General features: G+C 46.0%; 15 non-coding genes across 15 annotated transcripts; all 15 read left to right on the top strand.

The window, feature by feature from the left end:
* The first annotated feature begins 148 nt into the window (after positions 1-148).
* Positions 149-221, top strand: trnar-acg. Its single transcript has one exon. It is a non-coding gene; the product is annotated as a tRNA-Arg (tRNA).
* A 269-nt stretch (positions 222-490) lies between these two features.
* Positions 491-562, top strand: trnah-gug. Its single transcript has one exon. It is a non-coding gene; the product is annotated as a tRNA-His (tRNA).
* Positions 563-1,042: 480 nt separating this feature from the next.
* Positions 1,043-1,114, top strand: trnah-gug. The gene has a single exon. It is a non-coding gene; the product is annotated as a tRNA-His (tRNA).
* Positions 1,115-1,493: 379 nt separating this feature from the next.
* On the top strand, positions 1,494-1,566 carry trnar-acg. The gene has a single exon. It is a non-coding gene; the product is annotated as a tRNA-Arg (tRNA).
* Positions 1,567-1,834: 268 nt separating this feature from the next.
* trnah-gug lies at positions 1,835-1,906 on the top strand. Its single transcript has one exon. It is a non-coding gene; the product is annotated as a tRNA-His (tRNA).
* Positions 1,907-2,406: 500 nt separating this feature from the next.
* On the top strand, positions 2,407-2,477 carry trnag-gcc. The gene has a single exon. It is a non-coding gene; the product is annotated as a tRNA-Gly (tRNA).
* Positions 2,478-2,991: 514 nt separating this feature from the next.
* Positions 2,992-3,062, top strand: trnag-gcc. Its single transcript has one exon. It is a non-coding gene; the product is annotated as a tRNA-Gly (tRNA).
* Positions 3,063-3,428: 366 nt separating this feature from the next.
* Positions 3,429-3,499, top strand: trnag-gcc. Its single transcript has one exon. It is a non-coding gene; the product is annotated as a tRNA-Gly (tRNA).
* Positions 3,500-3,734: 235 nt separating this feature from the next.
* trnam-cau lies at positions 3,735-3,807 on the top strand. The gene has a single exon. It is a non-coding gene; the product is annotated as a tRNA-Met (tRNA).
* Positions 3,808-4,470: 663 nt separating this feature from the next.
* On the top strand, positions 4,471-4,541 carry trnag-gcc. The gene has a single exon. It is a non-coding gene; the product is annotated as a tRNA-Gly (tRNA).
* Positions 4,542-5,055: 514 nt separating this feature from the next.
* Positions 5,056-5,126, top strand: trnag-gcc. The gene has a single exon. It is a non-coding gene; the product is annotated as a tRNA-Gly (tRNA).
* Positions 5,127-5,361: 235 nt separating this feature from the next.
* Positions 5,362-5,434, top strand: trnam-cau. The gene has a single exon. It is a non-coding gene; the product is annotated as a tRNA-Met (tRNA).
* A 642-nt stretch (positions 5,435-6,076) lies between these two features.
* trnag-gcc lies at positions 6,077-6,147 on the top strand. Its single transcript has one exon. It is a non-coding gene; the product is annotated as a tRNA-Gly (tRNA).
* A 514-nt stretch (positions 6,148-6,661) lies between these two features.
* On the top strand, positions 6,662-6,732 carry trnag-gcc. Its single transcript has one exon. It is a non-coding gene; the product is annotated as a tRNA-Gly (tRNA).
* Positions 6,733-6,967: 235 nt separating this feature from the next.
* Positions 6,968-7,040, top strand: trnam-cau. Its single transcript has one exon. It is a non-coding gene; the product is annotated as a tRNA-Met (tRNA).
* The last annotated feature ends 66 nt before the right edge of the window (positions 7,041-7,106 follow it).

Raw genomic sequence — 7,106 nt, 5'->3', positions numbered from 1 at the left:
GCCGCAGCAACCACGGTTCGAATCCGGGTCATGGCAATGAGTAATGGAGGATAAACTTTGGATGGTACACCACATGCCTTTTTCCACAAAAAACTTGATAAAATATAATTTTTGGAAGAATTGAGGTGCCCTAGAAAGGAGAAAAAGGGGGCTAGTGGCGCAATGGATAACGCGTCTGACTACGGATCAGAAGATTCTAGGTTCGACTCCTGGCTAGCTTGTGTTCCTTTTAACATGGCAGGTGAACTTTGTCTTCAACTTTCCATTGTCAACACTTTCCAGCCAATAGTAGTCAAATCACCAAATCATGCTCGTGAAAAAACGCAATTCTAAACCGACAGTCTATCACATCACTGTGTATCTTGTCAAAAAAGATCCACCCTTTCTTAAAAGGGCTTTTTTGGAAACATCTCAGTCAATTAATCAGCCACAGGTATTTGTGAGCCTGTTGTTTTGCTGATATTCACAGTGGGAAGCGGACAAACAGTCAGCCGTGATCGTATAGTGGTTAGTACTCTGCGTTGTGGCCGCAGCAACCCCGGTTCGAATCCGGGTCACGGCAATGAGTAATGGAGGATAAACTTTGGATGGTAAACCACATGCCTTTTTCCACAAAAAACTTGATAAAATATAATTTTTGGAAGAATTGAGGTGCCCTAGACAGGAGAAAAAGTGGGCTAGTGGGGCAATGGATAACGCGTCTGACTACGGATCAGAAGATTCTAGGTTCGACTCCTGCCTAGCTCGTGTTCCCTTTAACTTGGCAGGTGAACTTTGTCTTCAACTTTCCAGCTAATAGTAGTCAAATCACCAAATCATGCTCGTGAAAAAACACTAGTAGTAGTCAAATCACCAAATCATGCTCGTGAAAAAACGCAATCCAAAACCGACAGTCTATCACATCACTGTGTATCTTGTCAAAAAAGATCCACCCTTTCTTAAAAGGGCTTTTTTGGAAACATCTCAGTCAATTAATCAGCCACAGGTATTTGTGAGCCTGTTGTTTTACTGATATTCACATTGGGAAGAGGACAAACAGTCAGCCGTGATCGTATAGTGGTTAGTACTCTGCGTTGTGGCCGCAGCAACCCCGGTTCGAATCCGGGTCACGGCAATGAGCAATGGAGGATAAACTTTTGATCCAAAACCGACAGTCTATCACATCACTGTGTATCTTGTCAAAAGAGATCCACCCTTTCTTAAAAGGGCTTTTTTGGAAACGTCTCAGTCAATTGCTTTTAATCAGCCACAGGTATTTGTGAGCCTGTTGTTTTGCTGATATTCACAGTGGGAAGAGGACAAACAGTCAGCCGTGATCGTATAGTGGTTAGTACTCTGCGTTGTGGCCGCAGCAACCCCGGTTCGAATCCCGGTCACGGCAATGAGCAATGGACAATAAACTTTGGATGGTACACCACATGCCTTTTTCCACAAAAAACTTGATAAAATATAATTTTTGGAAGAATTGAGGTGCCCTAGAAAGGAGAAAAAGGGGGCTAGTGGCGCAATGGATAACGCGTCTGACTACGGATCAGAAGATTCTAGGTTCGACTCCTGGCTAGCTTGTGTTCCTTTTAACATGGCAGGTGAACTTTGTCTTCAACTTTCCATTGTCAACACTTTCCAGCCAATAGTAGTCAAATCACCAAATCATGCTCGTGAAAAAACGCAATCCAAAACCGACAGTCTATCACATCACTGTGTATCTTGTCAAAAAAGATCCACCCTTTCTTAAAAGGGTTTTTTGGAAACATCTCAGTCAATTAATCAGCCACAGGTATTTGTTAGCCTGTTGTTTTACTGATATTCACAATGGGAAGGGGACAAACAGTCAGCCGTGATCGTATAGTGGTTAGTACTCTGCGTTGTGGCCGCAGCAACCCCGGTTCGAATCCGGGTCATGGCAATGAGCAATGGACAATAAACTTTGGATGGTACACCACATGCCTTTTTCCACAAAAAACTTGATAAAATATAATTTTTGGAAGAATTGAGGTGCCCTAGACAGGGATACAATGGATAAAGCGTCTGACTATGGATCAGAAGATTCTAGGTTTGGCTCCTGGCTGGCTCGTGTTCCCTTTAACATGGCAGGTGAACATTTTCTTCAACATTGTCAAAATTTCCAGCTAATAGTAGTCAAATGACCAAATCATGCTTGTGAAAAAGCACAATCCAAAACTGGCATTATATCACATCATTGTGTATCTTGTCAAAAAAGATCCAGATTTTTTGAAAACATCTCAACAGCTGAAAAGTTTTGACAAACCTGCCTCTCAAGCTAAGGTTTGAATAGTGTGGAGGATCTTTGAAGTGCTATGACCATGAGACAATCAGCCCAGACAGAATATTTGTTTCCGTAAGTAGGCGGTGTCAGCCGAGTGGCTCAAAACTGAGACAGCGTGGGCATTGGTGGTTCAGTGGTAGAATTCTCGCCTGCCACGCGGGAGACCCGGGTCCGATTCCCGGCCAATGCAGCTTGCCTTTTCCTACGCTTCTCCCTACATGTCACTGTGGTGTTTTAGTCAGGATGTGCTTCCGACCCTCTATCATTATTTTAATTCTGGAGCGAGCTCAGTTGGAAATTCATTTGGAGGTTCTTCATGAATCTTGTTGTCAGCTTGTTCTAAATGTTTAAATATTTTGTTTTGAATCCAGTGCGAAGCTGGCCGGGGCAAGCTGGGCTTTTAGCCCTGTCATGGGTGCGTGCGCATTCTATAGCTCAGGGCAGCATTGTAGGTGGCTGATAGTTGGTGTGTTCGACCACCTCTTCTGTTGAGTGATGGTTTCTCCAGGTCCATGGCGTCTTTCAACAGAACAATCCTGACAGTACAGCTGAAAAGTGGTGACAAACCTGCCTCTCAAGCTAAGATTTGAAAAGTGTGGAGGATCTTTGAAGTGCTATGACCATGAGACAATCAGCCCAGACAGAATATTTGTTTCCTTAAGTGGGCGGTGTCAGCCGAGTGGCTCAAAACTGAGACAACGTGTGCATTGGTGGTTCAGTGGTAGAATTCTTGCCTGCCACGCGGGAGACCCGGGTCCGATTCCTGGCCAATGCAGCTAAATGTTCAAATATTTTGTTTTGAATCCAGTGCAAAGCTGGCCGGGGCAAGCTGGGCTTTTAGCCCTGTCATGGGTGCGTGCGCATTCTATAGCTCAGGGCAGCATTGTAGGTGGCTGATAGTTGGTGGCTTCGACCACCTCCTCTGTTGAGTGATGGTTTCTCCAGGTCCATGGCGTCTTTCAACAGAACAATCCTGACAGTACAGCTGAAAAGTGGTGACAACCCTGCCTCTCAAGCTAAGGTTTGAAAAGTGTGGAGGATCTTTGAAGTGCTATAACCATGAGACAATCAGCCAAGACAGAATATTTGTTTCCGTAAGTGGGCGGTGTCAGCCGAGTGGCTGAAAACTGAGACAACGTGGGCATTGGTGGTTCAGTGGTAGAATTCTCACCTGCCACACGGGAGACCCGGGTCCGATTCCCGGCCAATGCAGTTTTCCTTTTCCTACGCTTCTCCCCACATGTCATTGTGGTGTTTTAGTCAGGATGTGCTTCCGACCCTCTATCATTATTTTAATTCTGGAGCGAGCTCAGTTGGAAATTCATTTGGAGGTTCTTCGTGAATCTTGTTGTCAGCTTGTTTTAAATGTTCAAATATTTTGTTTTGAACCCAGTGCAAAGCTGGGTCCATTATCTCGTATGGATGTGCGTATTTAGCACAAGAATAGGCCTCGTTAGCGCAGTTGGCAGCGCGTCAGTCTCATAATCTGAAGGTCGTGAGTTCAATCCTCACACAGGGCACTCCTATATTGTTATATTTGCATAAAATCATGGGAGGAAAGTGGCAGACTGAGCCACAGTGTCTGTCAAGTTTCTTCGGTTGTTCGCTACAGCTGCACTTGCTTGGGGTTAGTTGAGGATACTTCAACTTCTCATCCAAGAGGCTTCTTCCCTTCGACTCGACAGGTGGGATATTCCAGGTCTTTAGCCCATGTTGGCAAAATACTTGTTGAGAGAGTCACTATGTCAAACAATGCAGGTCGTTCACACCTTAGCCAGTTTAAGCTTGTTGGTTTTACCTGAGTCAAGGTGTGAAAGGCCATGGTTAGGGTCAACGATGATGATAAGCCGGCTGCTATTGTGTGAGTGTTGGAGTTCATCTTTGTTGGACTGTCCATCCTTCTTGGAAGAGAGCTCAGGATAGCATTGTAGGTGGCTGATAGTTGGTGTGTTCGACCACCTCTTCTGTTGAGTGATGGTTTCTCCAGGTCCATGGCGTCTTTCACCAGAACAATCCTGACAGTACAGCTGAAAAGTGGTGACAAACCTGCCTCTCAAGCTAAGATTTGAAAAGTGTGGAGGATCTTTGAAGTGCTATGACCATGAGACAATCAGCCCAGACAGAATATTTGTTTCCTTAAGTGGGCGGTGTCAGCCGAGTGGCTCAAAACTGAGACAACGTGGGCATTGGTGGTTCAGTGGTAGAATTCTCGCCTGCCACGCGGGAGACCCGGGTCCGATTCCCGGCCAATGCAGCTTGACTTTTCCTACGCTTCTCCCTACATGTCACTGTGGTGTTTTAGTCAGGATGTGCTTCCGACCCTCTATCATTATTTTAATTCTGGAGCGAGCTCAGTTGGAAATTCATTTGGAGGTTCTTCATGAATCTTGTTGTCAGCTTGTTCTAAATGTTTAAATATTTTGTTTTGAATCCAGTGCGAAGCTGGCCGGGGCAAGCTGGGCTTTTAGCCCTGTCATGGGTGCGTGCGCATTCTATAGCTCAGGGCAGCATTGTAGGTGGCTGATAGTTGGTGGCTTCGACCACCTCCTCTGTTGAGTGATGGTTTCTCCAGGTCCATGGCGTCTTTCAACAGAACAATCCTGACAGTACAGCTGAAAAGTGGTGACAAACCTGCCTCTCAAGCTAAGGTTTGAAAAGTGTGGAGGATCTTTGAAGTGCTATGACCATGAGACAATCAGCCCAGACAGAATATTTGTTTCCGTAAGTGGGCGGTGTCAGCCGAGTGGCTCAAAACTGAGACAACGTGGGCATTGGTGGTTCAGTGGTAGAATTCTCGCCTGCCACGCGGGAGACCCGGGTCCGATTCCCGGCCAATGCAGCTTGCCTTTTCCTACGCTTCTCCCTACATGTCATTGTGGTGTTTTAGTCAGGATGTGCTTCCGACCCTCTATCATTATTTTAATTCTGGAGCGAGCTCAGTTGGAAATTCATTTGGAGGTTCTTCATGAATCTTGTTGTCAGCTTGTTTTAAATGTTCAAATATTTTGTTTTGAACCCAGTGCAAAGCTGGGTCCATTATCTCGTATGGATGTGCGTATTTAGCACAAGAATAGGCCTCGTTAGCGCAGTTGGCAGCGCGGCAGTCTCATAATCTGAAGGTCGTGAGTTCAATCCTCACACGGGGCACTCCTATATTGTTATATTTGCATAAAATCATGGAGTGAAAGTGCAGACTGAGCCACAGCAGTTCGTCAAGTTTCTTTTCGGTTATCGCACAGCTGCACTTGCTTAGTTAGTTGAGATACTTCAACTTCTCATCCAAGAGGCTTTCCACTCGACCGACAGGTGGATATTCAGGCGTCTTAGCCCGTTGGCAAAATACTGCCAGAGTCACTATGTCATCGCAGGTCGCCTGGGCCACCTTAGCCAGTTTAAGCTTATGGCTTTACCCGAGCTGCGTGAAAGGCCATGGTTAGCCTAACGGCGATGATAAGCCGCTGCTATTGTGTGAGGTTGAGTTCATCTTTTGTTGGACTGTCCATCCTTCTTGGAAGAGAGCTCAGGATAGCATTGTAGGTGGCTGATAGTTGGTGTGTTCGACCACCTCTTCTGTTGAGTGATGGTTTCTCCAGGTCCATGGCGTCTTTCAACAGCACAATCCTGACAGTACAGCTGAAAAGTGGTGACAAACCTGCCTCTCAAGCTAAGATTTGAAAAGTGTGGAGGATCTTTGAAGTGCTATGACCATGAGACAATCAGTCCAGACAGAATATTTGTTTCCGTAAGTGGGCGGTGTCAGCCGAGTGGCTCAAAACTGAGACAACGTGTGCATTGGTGGTTCAGTGGTAGAATTCTCGCCTGCCACGCGGGAGACCCGGGTCCGATTCCCGGCCAATGCAGCTTGCCTTTTCCTACGCTTCTCCCTACATGTCACTGTGGTGTTTTAGTCAGGATGTGCTTCAGACCCTCTATCATTATTTTAATTCTGGAGCGAGCTCAGTTGGAAATTCATTTGGAGGTTCTTCATGAATCTTGTTGTCAGCTTGTTCTAAATGTTCAAATATTTTGTTTTGAATCCAGTGCGAAGCTGGCCGGGGCAAGCTGGGCTTTTAGCCCTGTCATGGGTGCGTGCGCATTCTATAGCTCAGGGCAGCATTGTAGGTGGCTGATAGTTGGTGGCTTCGACCACCTCCTCTGTTGAGTGATGGTTTCTCCAGGTCGATGGCGTCTTTCAACAGAACAATCCTGACAGTACAGCTGAAAAGTGGTGACAAACCTGCCTCTCAAGCTAAGGTTTGAAAAGTGTGGAGGATCTTTGAAGTGCTATGACCATGAGACAATCAGCCCAGACAGAATATTTGTTTCCGTAAGTGGGCGGTGTCAGCCGAGTGGCTCAAAACTGAGACAACGTGGGCATTGGTGGTTGAGTGGTAGAATTCTCGCCTGCCACGCGGGACACCCGGGTCCGATTCCCGGCCAATGCAGCTTGCCTTTTCCTACGCTTCTCCCTACATGTCATTGTGGTGTTTTAGTCAGGATGTGCTTCCGACCCTCTATCATTATTTTAATTCTGGAGCGAGCTAAGTTGGAAATTCATTTGGAGGTTCTTCATGAATCTTGTTGTCAGCTTGTTTTAAATGTTCAAATACTTTGTTTTGAACCCAGTGCAAAGCTGGGTCCATTATCTCGTATGGATGTGCGTATTTAGAACAAGAATAGGCCTCGTTAGCGCAGTTGGCAGCGCGTCAGTCTCATAATCTGAAGGTCGTGAGTTCAATCCTCACACGGGGCACTCCTATATTGTTATATTTGCATAAAATCATGGGAGGAAAGTGGCAGACTGAGCCACAGTGTCTGT

Source organism: Solea senegalensis, unplaced genomic scaffold (genome assembly GCF_019176455.1).
Source record: "Solea senegalensis isolate Sse05_10M unplaced genomic scaffold, IFAPA_SoseM_1 scf7180000014393, whole genome shotgun sequence".
In the NCBI taxonomy this organism is placed as follows: domain Eukaryota; kingdom Metazoa; phylum Chordata; class Actinopteri; order Pleuronectiformes; family Soleidae; genus Solea; species Solea senegalensis.
This window is presented reverse-complemented; position numbering and strand designations above follow the sequence as displayed.